This window comes from Herpailurus yagouaroundi, unplaced genomic scaffold, assembly GCF_014898765.1.
Source record: "Herpailurus yagouaroundi ecotype Mexico unplaced genomic scaffold, PumYag 29, whole genome shotgun sequence".
In the NCBI taxonomy this organism is placed as follows: Eukaryota; Metazoa; Chordata; class Mammalia; order Carnivora; family Felidae; genus Herpailurus; species Herpailurus yagouaroundi.
In genome coordinates, this window is record NW_024412377.1 from 91,756,999 (window position 1) to 91,770,875 (window position 13,877).

General features: G+C 31.9%; 1 long non-coding RNA gene across 1 annotated transcript in view; it reads left to right on the forward strand.

The window, feature by feature from the left end:
• LOC121013582 (uncharacterized) overlaps positions 1 to 7,956 on the forward strand; it is a 95,656-nt gene extending 87,700 nt beyond the window's left edge. The window contains exons 4-5 of the long non-coding RNA XR_005782789.1: positions 6,987 to 7,048; positions 7,683 to 7,956. This is a non-coding gene — a long non-coding RNA (uncharacterized LOC121013582). The remainder of the gene's footprint in view (positions 1 to 6,986; positions 7,049 to 7,682) is intronic.
• Positions 7,957 to 13,877: the final 5,921 nt, after the last annotated feature.

The following is a 13,877-nucleotide window of genomic DNA, read 5'->3' on the forward strand; positions in this document are numbered from 1 at the left end:
CATTGCATAATCAGTACTTAAACTAAAGACAAAGAACAGAATAAGTAAAAACAGAATCTCAGAAATTTCCTTCATGACCCTTCCTGTTCACTGTTCGTCTAAGAATAATCACTCACCTGGTTTCTAATAAGAGGGTCTTGCCTATTTGCAAGTTGATACACATGGATTCTTGTCTTTTGTGAGTAGCTTTGTTTGCTTCATATTTCGTTTGTGAGTCATCCAAGGTTTTATGTGTGGGGAAAATTGATTTAGTCTTATTGATGAATAGTACTTTTTTGATAGAATGTACCACAATAACTGTATGACAAATTGCCAATTCTATGATTGATAAATATGTTGATGTTGGGTAATTTGATTGTTCCCTTTTTTATCTATTAAAAACATATACATTTCTTTTGGTGGGCATTAGTGTACATTTCCATTGGATATATAACTAGGAGTGTAATGGCTAGGTTATAAGGCATCTATATATTTAGCAGTAACATAAACTAGCAAGATAGTTTTCCAAAGAGTTTGTTCCATTTTACATATGAAGAGTGTATGAGTTCCAGATGCTCCATATTCTTACCAGAATTTGGTATTATCTTTTTCATATTATGCATTTCATGGATCAGTAGTAGTATAATATTTTGATTTTAATTAGAATTTCCCTTATGTCTAATAAAGTCAGATACCCTATCCATGGCCCTCTGAGACATTTGGATAGCCACATTTGTGAAGTGCTACTCAAGTTTTGCCTTCAAAAAAATTTCTCTGGCGAATTTGTGTGAGCTTATTGTTTGTCTTTTTTGTTTCTGGTTTGTTTTTTTTCCCTCCTCTCTTAAATATTTGGAAAAATACTTTTTGAAGCCAATTAATCCTGCTTTTGGGGATGTTAGTAACTGAATTTAGTTAAGATACATAAGAGTATTCAGATTTATTTGGCTTTGTATCAGTGCTCTCTATTTCATAACACTAGAAAAGAAAATACTTAGCCCCAACACTGGTTATTGTTGCCATGTATTTAAATTAAAAAAAAAAAAAAAGACCATAGTCAAAATGTATTTATGTTTTCACTTGGCTCTTTATTTCTGCCTGGATTCTCATGGGTTTATTCATGAATATTTTTCCTTTATCTGTAGTTCTATTGACAACATATCTCTAGTTTTTATTTGATTTTTTAATTTAATTTCATTCAGATTTTAAAAATATTTAATGTTTTAGAATTGTGGCTATTTGCTTCCAGTTTCTAAGCATGCCAGCATGCTTGACTTTTGGTTTTCATCATTTCTGTTAAAAAGTCAGTTATCAGTCTTGATGTTCTTCCTTTGAAGGTAATATCCCTTTTGTTCTCTGCATTTAGGATTTTTCTCTGTCTATGCCTTCACATCTATCATCATTTTTGGAAATTTCTCAGACATGTTCTGTTTTTTCTTCTTTTGAAGTTCTTTATTTGATACAAAGGTGGTAATTTACATATAGCGAATTCCAAAAAAGTTATATGCACATTTGGGTCAATTTTGAGAAACTTTTTCAACTTTCTAAAGACATCTCAGTCAAAGTATAGAATGTTTTCATCAATTCAAGCAACTTCCTTACGTTCCTTTCCAGTTCAGTCCTCCATCCAAAGTGCAATCACTATTCTTACTGGGCTTATTTCTGCATCCATAGAATAATTTTGCTTGTGTGTGTGTATGCTAGCAATATATAGAAATCTATCAGTATGTTAACTTTTTTCCTGGCTTTTTTCATTTAACATGTTGACATATTTACATTATTGTTACATGAGTAGTCCATTCCTTTTATTGAACTATGGTATTCAATTCTATGAATATAACACAATTTGATTTTTTATTCTTTTGCCTACTATTGGAGTTTTCGATTATTGGCTAATATGAGTAATTTTCTACATAGCTTTTAGAGATATGATTTTATTTCTCTCAGATGAACCCCCATGAATATGACTTTTGGTCGTAAGAATAGTTGGATGTTTGACTACATACTAAGTGAAAGTAGCTATTCCATTTTCTGAAAGACAAAAATATAGTGAAGGAGGACAAATCAGCAGTTACTAGGGTTATGGATGGAGAGAGGATGTTGTTGTGACTAGCACAAAGTTTTGCGAGTGATACCATGAAACAATGTGTATCTTAATTGTGAAAGTGGTTAAATGAATGTATTCATGTATTAAAATTCATAAAACTGTACACCAAAATTGCCAATTTTAGAATATGTTATTTTAATAAATAAAAAATGAAAATTTAAGGATAGGAATATTAATGTTCATGTATTCTTACTTGAGTGAATATAACTCTGGAAAGCTAAAATGTAAATTTTTAAGGATGTAAAAAAGAAAAGGAAGGGTGGAAGGGATAGAGAAACCAAACTTCACTATGAATATGTTGTTTTATGTTGTAACCTTCTGAACATTTTACATAAAACAAAGTACATAAAATCAAAATGGAAAAAAAATCCCAAAAGGAGAAAGAAAAAAATTGAAATTAACTATAGTAGTTTTTTATTGCCACCATAATAAATGACCATTAAATTAGTGGCTTAAAACAATTCAGATTTATTATCTTAACAGTTCTGTAGGTTAGAAGTCCAGTATGTGTGTCACTGGACTAAAACCAAGTTGCCCAAGGGGAGAATCTATTTTCTTGCTCATCGAGCTTTATGGCAAAATTTAGTTTCTGCTGGTTGCGTGATTGAAGTCCTTGTTTTCTTGATGACTGTAAACTTAGGTTTGTTCATATATTCTACAGACTTCTGCATGCCCTGACTCATGTCCTCCTTCTTCTCTCTTCAAAGATAACAGTAGCAGATCAAGTCCTTGTCATGTGTCATTTCTCTGTCTTCTATTTCATCAGTCTGACCCAACTAAAAATGTTCTATTGTTAAGGCACTATATGGTCTATCTGAATGATCCAGAATATTGTCTTCTGCAGCATCTCTTTTGTCATGGAAGGTAACATGGTCGCAGACAAGTTTTTATAGAACAGAGCACAGACATCTTTGGAGTCCATTTTTCTATATGCCCATGAAATTTTAATTTAACCTTACACACACACACACACACACACACACACACACACACACACACACAAAGTATTGCAAGTGATTTTATATTAGGATAATGCAATTATGTTAGTGTTGACAATACCCAAAATTGTCAACATAACAAAAAAACCTTGAATGTAAATGAAATAACTGAAATGTAAATTTGTTTTGGAAATGTCACGATGAGCCCATAATGTGTTTTCTCTTACCAAAAAAAAAAAAAAATAATGGACTAATAATTCTCATTTCTACTCAACAAACAGACCTAGAAACAATGACTAAAGCCTTTACGATGAGCACTTTTAGCATCAGGTGTAATCTATAACTAAAAGGAAACAGGGCTCTTTGACGGGGGATGTTATTTATCCCAAAATTGGAACAAGAGTTTTATAGGGTGAGCCTGTAATACCTTGTCATGCAGAGAACAGTCGAGATTACAAAGACTACTAAGGTCATGTCAGACTGACCTAAACATCAATAAAAGTAATAATTTCAGTGATTTGAAGTATATCAAATATGTCAGAATTCATTAATTGTTCCTCTTTGTAAGATGCTAGGGAAGATGGGAAATGGTGATATTTTCAGTAGGCCTAGAGAAAAATAAAGTGGAATGCAGGTCTCCTAAGTTGGCAAGAACTTGAGAATTTAATATCTTACTATTCTGAAAAGTAGCAAATAATAATGATACTCTTTTTTTAACCTCCAGTTCCTACTTGAACAACATCTCATGAAAATCAAATAATTGATGAAGGAAAGTTTAAGTTTCTCTAAAGAAGTGTTCCAAATAAAAGTGAAGGATAAATGATTCTGAACATCATATTTTGCCAACATCTAATAGAATAATGATTTTAGGCAATGCTTATCAAGTCCATCAATATATAAAAAGGAAGATATGTAGATGTTATGTGCCACCTTGTGGAAATACATGACTGTACCAATGAGATGTTCTTGTTAAAATGAACCCTAAGCAATATCAAGATGCAGGTTGATTCCCAAATGGCCAATAAACAGATGATAAATTTCTTAATCTAAAGAGCCGTAGAAAAATTTTAAATAAACCTAAATGTGATAGTAGTAGAAACATTCAGTCCTGGGTCAAAGTAAAAAGGCTAATAATCTGATAATATGATTTTTAGGCAAGAATGAGAATTAATTGGACTGCTCAATAAACTGTTGGTGGGAATAAAAATTGGTGTAACTACTTTGAAAAATGTTTGGAGATCACCACTAAAGCTGAAAACTCACTCTATGACCTAGCACTTTGACTCCTAGGAATATAGCCAACATAAATATGGAAATGTTTGAAATAAAAGATATGTTTTAATTTTTTCAATGTTTATTTATTTTTGAGAGGGAGAGAAAGAGCATGAGCAATGGAGGGGCAGAGAGAAGGAAACACAGATCTCAAGCAGGCTCCAGGCTCTGAGCTGTCAGTACAGAGCCCAATGCAAATTCATGAACCAAGAGATCATGACCTGAGCTGAAGTCAGACACTTAACCGAATGAGTCACCCAGGCACCCCTGAAACAAAAGATATATTAATGTATTTTCTTAGTAGGAATATTTATAATAGTGAAGTCTTGGAAACAACAAAAGGCCTATCAATATTAGACTAATAGATAAATGGATAAATTATAATATGTGTTTTTTCAGTGGAATACTATTTCAAAATGAGACTAAACAAGACCTGTGCACAACAAAATGTATAAATCACATGAACCTGGTTTGGGGTGAAATAAACAGATACAGAAAAGTATCTACTGTGTGATGCCATGAAGATAAATTTAAAATTAAAATACAGGGGGTGCACATCCATGGCATTACAGGTCAGGAAGGTGGTTACCTTTGGAGATGAGAAGAGCTGTCACTAAGAGAGCTGTAAGGGGGCTTCTAGGGATGGGGAAATGTGTTTCTTGATCAAAATAGTGGTTTCATAGGTGTGTTTAATTTGCAAAAAAAAAAAAAAGTAAGCAACGTATGCTCTTCAGATGTGAATGCTTTTCTGAATTAATTTTATATTATAATAAAATTTATTTAAAAATTTTATTTTAAAACTCCTTCACATCAGCCCAAGTCTTGTGGAATTCTGAGAGGTTTCAAGACCCTTTGTCTGATTGTAAAAGCTTGGGGATAGGGCCAAATATAAAATAAGTAACAAGACACATACTTAAATTCAATGTTTATTCCTTATTTTGACTCTGATTCAAATAAGAATTGTTTTCATTAAAAGCTAAGAAATTTTTAATTTTGTACAGTAATTGTACTATAGTATACATTAAGAAGTTTTCAGCTTTGTATGATAATTATACTATGGTATACATTAATAAATGAGTTCTTATGTTTTAGAGGTTTATTTATATTGACATATTATGAATAAACTTATATAATGTATGGAATTTGCTTCAGAATAATCCAGTGTATATGTCCACGAGAGGAGGAGAAAGCTATGTGGTTATAGGTAAGAGAAGTTTGGCCATGAGCTGATAATTGTTGAATCTGTGGGTTCATTATATTCATAATAGTACGTTTTAAGATGTAATTGAATATAACTGTAGTTTTCAGTTAAAAGCTTCTTTAATAACCTGTAAAATATTAAGGCATAATAGGAGAATATTACATAAAATTAATGGAAATAGCCTTATAAAGTCTGAATACAATATAAATAATTTCTTTGTTTAAAATAGACCACTTGAAGGTATTAATAAGTTTTTTTCCCCAAATGTACCTGTATTTTCTTCCAGAAAATTGACACTTCCAAATAGCTTATTTTTTGATTATCTACCTTATTTCTAACTTCAAATATTCAAAAATATTGAAGATTTTGGACACTAACAATATACTGTCTCTTAAGGACAAATTAGTTACTCAAGCAGGCTTTTTAGTTTATGTTAACTCCTTTTACATGCATATCCTCCTGGATATTCTCATATATTAACTGAGAGATATCAGCATTCTAAAGACTAAAACTTTTATGAGGTTTTTAATTTAATGTTACTGAAAGCTCAGTAGTCACTGGTCATGCATTGAAGTAAAATAGAAAGATATCAGTAACCTTTCAATGACAGCTTCATGGAAGGATATGAAGACAGCTGTAGGTTATTTTCTTGCATAAAAGAGCTTCCTCATTTAATATGAATTCATAAAGGATTAGCAGCAAAATTTCAATAAAACATTTAATGTCAAACTTTTTAGAGTAACACCAGTGTTTTATAACTTTTCATTGCATTTTGCCACTGAAGTTCTTGAAGCTTTATTCAGATTTTTGTAAAGTAACCTAAAATCCTTTATGTTAGATTAACACATTTATAATCATTCTATTGTTTTACAAGTGAAGCAAGGCTATAAAACTTGCTCCAAAAGGCAGAAGATTGTCAGAAGACAGTAATGTGACATTTAACAACCATATTTTCTAGTCATCAACTTCTTATTTGATAGAGTCCATAGCACAGTTTTAAATTTCCCATCAGTTCAAATACCACTTAAAAGTTGGAGGGGGAAAAAAATACCTGCTGTTGCAAAGAAGTTTATTCTTTTTTCCTTGTGAATAATTCTCTGAAAGATATCAGGTGATAGTTGCACCATTTCATGTTAAAGTTGGCTAATATGAATTAACTGGTTGTCTAACCAGTTAACTTGAGATCCAGTATACTTTCTTTTGCATTTTTTTCCTGAAAAACACCTTGGTTTTCTGTTAACTGAAGTTAAATACGGTGAACATGCATGTTGGTTACATGGATAGATCCTCCTGCTAAAAAAGTAAAATTACCAGTTTTATTATAAACATTCAAGTACTAGTTTAAATACTATATTTCTCTGACAGTGAGACTCAAATATATACCTTTAAAACCATATAATTTCAGTTATCTCATGTTTAATAGTTTGAAAGAGACCAGAAAATTCAGTAGTATATCTCTGCTTATTAGTAATTTGTAACCCTGGTACCCTAGGATTGTTCTGCCTATCCTAAAAGGAAGAAAGGAGTTGAAAATCATGCAGACAGACTCTAAAAGTAAGTACTAGACCTGAAGTTTGTAGACATTGCTTCTGCTTACATTCCACATAAAAATATAGTCATATATAACTGCAGCAGAGGCTGAAATTTTTAGTCCAGCTGGGTAACACTGTGGGCAGCTGTATATCTATTATTAAGATAAAGAGAACCAAACTTTTTTGTTGTTGAGAACTCCCCGAAAGTTACTAACTAAAAACAAAGGTTCAGTATATTTGAATAAGAGAAATGATGAAGTAGGAGAAAGCCAAAGAAACAGTTACCTGTTGTTGCCTGGTTTACTGGGGATACCTGGGCCCTCAGGACTTGACCTGACCCATCTAAAAGAGTCTGCAGAAGTCCCTTGGTGCCTCACAAGAATGAATTCAAGGACAGACTAGACATAGCAGATGAGTGGTACAAGCAGAAAGTTTATTTATGTGAATGTACATTCTTAGAAGAAGACCAGACAGACTTGAGGGAACAATTGCCTGAAATTCCTTGTTTCCAAGCTTTTATTGTATTTTGAATAATTAGGAGAGAAGTATTCATTGAGTAGGTGGGATCTTTTTTGGTAATGGCATGCCTTTTCCAGGAATTCAGGTACAACCCCTTTCCTTATTTGGATTAATCAGAATTGTCATGTTGATTTTAGAGGCAGAGATCCTCCAAAACTGCAATGTAAATGATATGATAATGGGGGAAGGATCGTTTGAGGATACACATGACCTTAGTCACCTGTTGGCCCCAGAGATTTCCCAACCTCACCAGTTTGCCTCACTCTCCTTTGATAAGTAATAGGTATATTCCGGTTCCATCACTGCTCATTACTATTTAACTGCCTACTCTAACACTATGAGAATACCTTTTTACATACATAGGGCTTTTAGTTCAAGTCCCTGATACTAATAATGAATGGCATTGGTTAAATTACACTTTCCAAAAACAACTCCTAACTATAAAGGATAACTTGTTAACTTTGTCCATAGTAAAATTATAAATCTCCCTTTATCAAAAGACAGAGTAAAAATAAGGCATAGATAACCAACATATATAACCAATACACATAATCAGAAAGGACTAGTGTTCTAGATCATTCAATATAGATCAATGGATTGATAGATGGACAAAATTTTAATAAGAAAAAAGATATATTAATCAAACTGAAAGTGAATAAAAAACTTGTATCATCTTGAAAGGAAATCTTTTACAATCATTAGTTAGCAAATGGTTTCTCATTACTGGAATCCACTTTGCCTGACACCAGAATGCTTCCTCTTTTCCCTCTATGATTTCCAACGGGCCAATAAACCAATGCAAAGGAGCCAACACTATAAAAAATTAAGTAAATGCAATATAAAACCAAAGCAGGTTGTAATTACATATCAACCAGATTGGCAAAGATTTAAAATTTTGACCACACCTAATGTTGACAAAGATATAAACCAATAAAATGCTTTCTACAATGCTGTTGGGAGTATATTTGAAAAACAGTTTGGGTTTATCTAGAAAAGTTTTGTATTATATATGAGTTACTTATATACCCTAGAGAAATCCTTGCACATTTACATTGAATGATAAATACAAATGTTTATAATGGTATTACACTAAATAGTCAAAAATAGGAAGCTTTGCAAAAGTTTTTAATATAGCCTATTTCTATGAAACACCTTAATAAACATATCAACTGTCCTTATAAATATAATTTTGGCTGGAACAGTACTAAAAATAAAAGAGCAATTGAGAGTTGAAAAAATTAATTTCCTGTATGAGTTAGATGATTTGAAATCACTAAAACATTATCAATTAAAAAGAAGGAAAGTGAAATATACCACTTCTGGATGCAAAATCTATTACATAGTCCTAGTGTAGTCTTGACTTATAGGTACCTACATAATATGAAAAAAAGTCCTAAGTTTTGGTGTACTACAAGTGTAATATATGCTAACGTACTATGATTTCCAGTAAGACCTAAGTAATAAAATGTAAGGCTCTTTTAGTACAAGCAAACATTCTCAAATCAAGGAAGATAACAGCCCTGGTTTTCTCTCCACTGGTTAGTCCATAGTTGGAATAGGCATCATAGGCTAGAGAAGTAATCTGCTTTCTTGAGGTAGACTAAGTAACACAAATACATGAAGTGACTAAAGTTATTAAAACTTACACGTTCTATATCAAGAAAGCAGATTTTTTTTTTTTTTTTTGGTCAGTATGAGAGATTGAACAATTAGAATATGCTACTGATAAAAGCACAGGTGGGTTTTTTTTTTTTTTCATTTTGTTTTGTTGCTTGTTTTTTGTTTTTTTTTTAACCCCTGGAAGAAATATTTCAGTGAGTGTGAGATGATCAGCTCTGATGCAGGTTTCAGCACTGGGGAGAAGGTTTGATTGACTTTTGTATGAATTATCTTTGCCTTTAAAATTTTATCATTTGATCTTCCAAGAAACAAAGTTTTATAAAAATCTTCTTTTTAGGTATAATGTCATCTTTTAAAAAATGTATATGATTGTTGTGTTCAAAAGAAATGGTATTTTTAAAAAGAAAAAGAACTTTACTCTCATATATTAATTAGCATTCTAGTTCCCATATTAGATAGATGAAAAATTGACGTTTTTAAGCTCTTAAATTCATTCCAAGTTTCTAGATAAAATCTTTACACATGTGTATTCATTTCTTCTCTATACTATGGACTTTTGGAAAACAATTTATTCTGCTTGTATTTAAGTGTAAAGTACAAAACTAGTCATCTAAATTTTGATTTTTAGATTTCACTTGCTGTTCTGCCTGTGGGTAAGCCAATTGCTAAGGCTTTATCCCAAGTGATTCAAATTGTATACTAGTGATAACTGTGCCTAAGTGCACTTAATTTAAGTGGAATCTTTAGATGCTTTCCTTCTATACCAAATATAATTGTGATTTAATGTTAATGAGTTGAAATTTAGGATCATGGCCTTAAGAATGTTGTTGTGGTCATTTCATTTCTACATTTTGAAGTACTAATTTTAATTTATGTGTAAGGGTTATTTTCCTAATGGAGATGTAGACTTTATGTCATTTGTAAATTGAAACAATTGTATGAAAGCAAATCGCACAAAGCATGATCACATAGACTTTTTCAACCCTCAACCCTTGTTTCCTGTTTATTCTTAAAATTTATAATAATTTTTAATATAAAATAGCCCAGTGAACACTTACAGTTGCAGGCATGCATGTATCTAAGAAATTTACATGTCTTGCCTCAGTTAAACCTTCTAAAAATCATGGGAAGAATAAATAGATTTTTCTGTTCTAGGACTTTATTGCACCAAGTTTGTTTGGATTATAGATCCAGGTTGGCTTGTTTGTTTGTTTATTCCGGTAACAAAAACCAACGTGAAGTTTCAGGTTTCGAGTGGAGTTAGACAATGTTATAATGTTATAATACCATAAAAGCTTCTCAATTTACGGCGCATGGAGGGGTGGGTGTAGTAGGATAGAAATAATGCATTTACTATTGTTAAAATGCTTGTAGTTCTGCATGATGCATTCTTTGGGGCTACACTCCCTTGGAGGGCCACATGAATGAAGAAGAAACATTTAGGCTCATCGTAGCTTTATAAATAGGGGAGTCTCCTGCTACTGTAGTGCCTCTAGTATGCTAGGCACAGGTAATGTAAACATGCTCTAAACAGGTTGCCCTTCATTATAGGACAGATTCATACCCTAAAAAGAAGGTGAATAAATTCTGGACTGCAAAGGTGAGTAGAGGGCAAGAAAGCATGAAAATGTAGAGATTTAAGGGCCTGAATAATGTCCAAGAATGCAACTGCAAGTGAATTAATTTACAGTTTGTCAAAATAAGAGTGAAAGGTCAGTTTACAATCCCAATTTTTCTGTAAAATAAAAAGTTGGATGTATTTTAAGAAAATGTTCTAACTTAAGGCAATTTCCTCTCAGAGTTGTTTTTAGTAAATCCTACTGCCTATTGACCAGAGATTTACAGGTGCTCTGTGAAGGGGAATTTGTACTGCCACACATTAACAGAAGGTGGAGAGTAAAGCATAGTCAAAGTCCTAACTTCTTGCCTTTATGGTATTGAAAGTCTTTTAAAGCCATTTTAAATTTGCTTCATTTAATTCTCCTGTTAATTTAAAAGAACATAAAACCTAGTAATTTTATTGTCATACTTTATTTTGCCCTCTGGGGACCTCCATTTTAATTCATTTCATGGTAGTTTTAGGCAGGCAAACCTAGGTTCCTCACACTGCACCTCAATGATCCTACCAATCACTATGTCACTAACTAACATAGGGATACCTTGTCTTCCCTTATTTTATGTGTGCTCTCTCTTCTTTAGATGCACAATGAATACAAAATAAAGTTCTTTTCAAGATGAGATACAAAATGCAGTGTGTAAGAGTTCTTCCTTTTTTAGGCCTATTGTGAATTATCTATAGTGGGAAGGGCTGGATTTGGGGAGAGGACTGATGGAGGAAAGGATAAGTCATATGGTCCTTAATTGCTTCTCTGCGTTCCAAGTGGGATGGAAGCTATATGAGACTTACAGTTAATTTCCAAGGAGAATTTTTTTGCTAATAAATGGGTGGCTGCTGTGGAACCTGGCCATTTGTAAGCAGTATCCTGAGTGCTTCAAGTCATACTGTGAAGACCTGAAACTCTGGAACCCATTCTTTATGCTGGAATCCTGATTGCTGAGAATCAGTCTGGTACAATTGGTTACTTCCTTTTCTAACAATGATTCTTAAAAGTTAATTTTTGAAAGTGCCAATACGTCTTCTTAATCTAGGAAATTTATAGTCCTCCAATAGAAAATATGTATCAGAGGATTCATAGTATTCACAGTTCTTATAAATTGTGTAATGAGACACTCAGGAAATTTATGGGTATTTTCTTATTGATTCCTCACAGTAAAGGTATTATTTTTCCATTTCACAGATAAGAAAATAGCATGGGAATTTGGGGCTGTCAGAGATCTTCCTAAGTAATCCCTAGCAACATGCGATCTATCCTACAAATAAACCCAAGACTACACTGTTACCTGCTCCAACAGTGATCTTACAGGGGAGGCTACCCCTGAGTTAAACTGGAACTACCTGTTTCCTCATGCAGTTTCTAATCTTCTGAAATTTTGTCTGCTATACTTTGCACAGACAGCATTTAAATCTGATAAAATATAATGAAGTATTTTAGTGAAGTTTACCACAGATAAAAGTTTTGTAATTATGCTGATTGATTTCTGCACTTGGTCCATCCCTACAGTTTACACATAGATAAATGGACTCATCTACAAATGTAATCAGGTCATAAGCTTATTTAAGGAAAAAACATAATTAATTACCGATGAATAACAGTAAATGCCTGATAACCCTGCATTTTTTCTTTTACATTGTTTGCCTTATTGAAATTTTTAAAATATTTCACCCTTATTAGCATATTTTGAATTGTTCATTTCTAGGTAACATGCTACAGATTTTTAAAGAAATGTACTTGTAGAAATTTGAAGTTATGGGTTACATTCATTGTTTAGAATATAATCAGTACTCAAAATGAATATAATATCCAGTAACAGTCTATGGTACGACTAAATATGGGCAATAAGTGAAAAATCTAAATCTGAATTATTACATGCAACATGACACATATCTTACAAAGTAAAAGAATCATTATTATATATACTCTTTAGGAGATGTTTCTGTGTTCTTATGTTATAATACATATAAATTGATTATATACAAATTTTTACTTATATAAAATAAATAAAAAGAGCATTTTATACAGACCAATCACTAGTGTACCATGAGGCAATATTTATGATTAACCTATTTGTACCTGGCAGCTTAACTGAAAATAAGTACACAAATGTAGATATGATATTAATTTCTAACTCTGCCATTTGCTACCTAGGTGTTTGTTGCAAGTTACTTAATATTTCTGACCCTAATTTACTTCATCCATAAATATTTGTGTTGATTAATAATACCTATGTCTCCAGGTGTGGATTAAATGATGCAGTTGCTCTACTTCCTGGTTAGAGTGTAGATGTTATTTTATTGTCATTTTAAAGAATAAGATATAGATATAGATATAGATATAGATATAGATATATAGATAGATAATCTATAGATATATCTACATGCATATATATACGCATATATATGTATATATAATATATATATATTCCATTATGTAATATATATATCTACATGCATATATACGTGTATATGCATGTAGATATATATATTACATAATGGAATATTATTTGGCGATCAAGAAGAATGAAATCTTGCCATTTGCAACAACGTGGATGCAACTAGAGTATATTATGCTAAGCACAATACGTCAGAGAAAGACAAATACATGATTTCAATCATGTGGAATTTAAGAAACAAAACAGATGAACATAAGGGAAGCAAAAATAATATAAAAACAGAGAGGGAGACAAACCATAAGAGACTTAAATACAGAGAACAAACAGAGTTGCTGGCGGGTGCTGGGGGCGGTGGGCGGACTAAATGGGTGAGGGGCATTAAGGAGGAAATTTGCTGGGTATTATATGCAAGTGATGAATCACTAAATACTATTCCTGAAATCATTATTACACTATATGTTAACTAACTTGGACTTAAATTAAGATAATAATAATAATAATAATAATAATAATAATAATAATAATAATTAATAGAATTTATTTCACTCAATTCTGAGCTGAAATTACCTGAGATATATAAGGCTAACCTTTAAAAGTATTAAAAATTCTCCCATATTTTTACCTACTATATGTCTATGTATTACTTGTATAGTGTGTTTTCTGCATAAATAGATTATAAAGGGAGAATATAAAAGTAATGT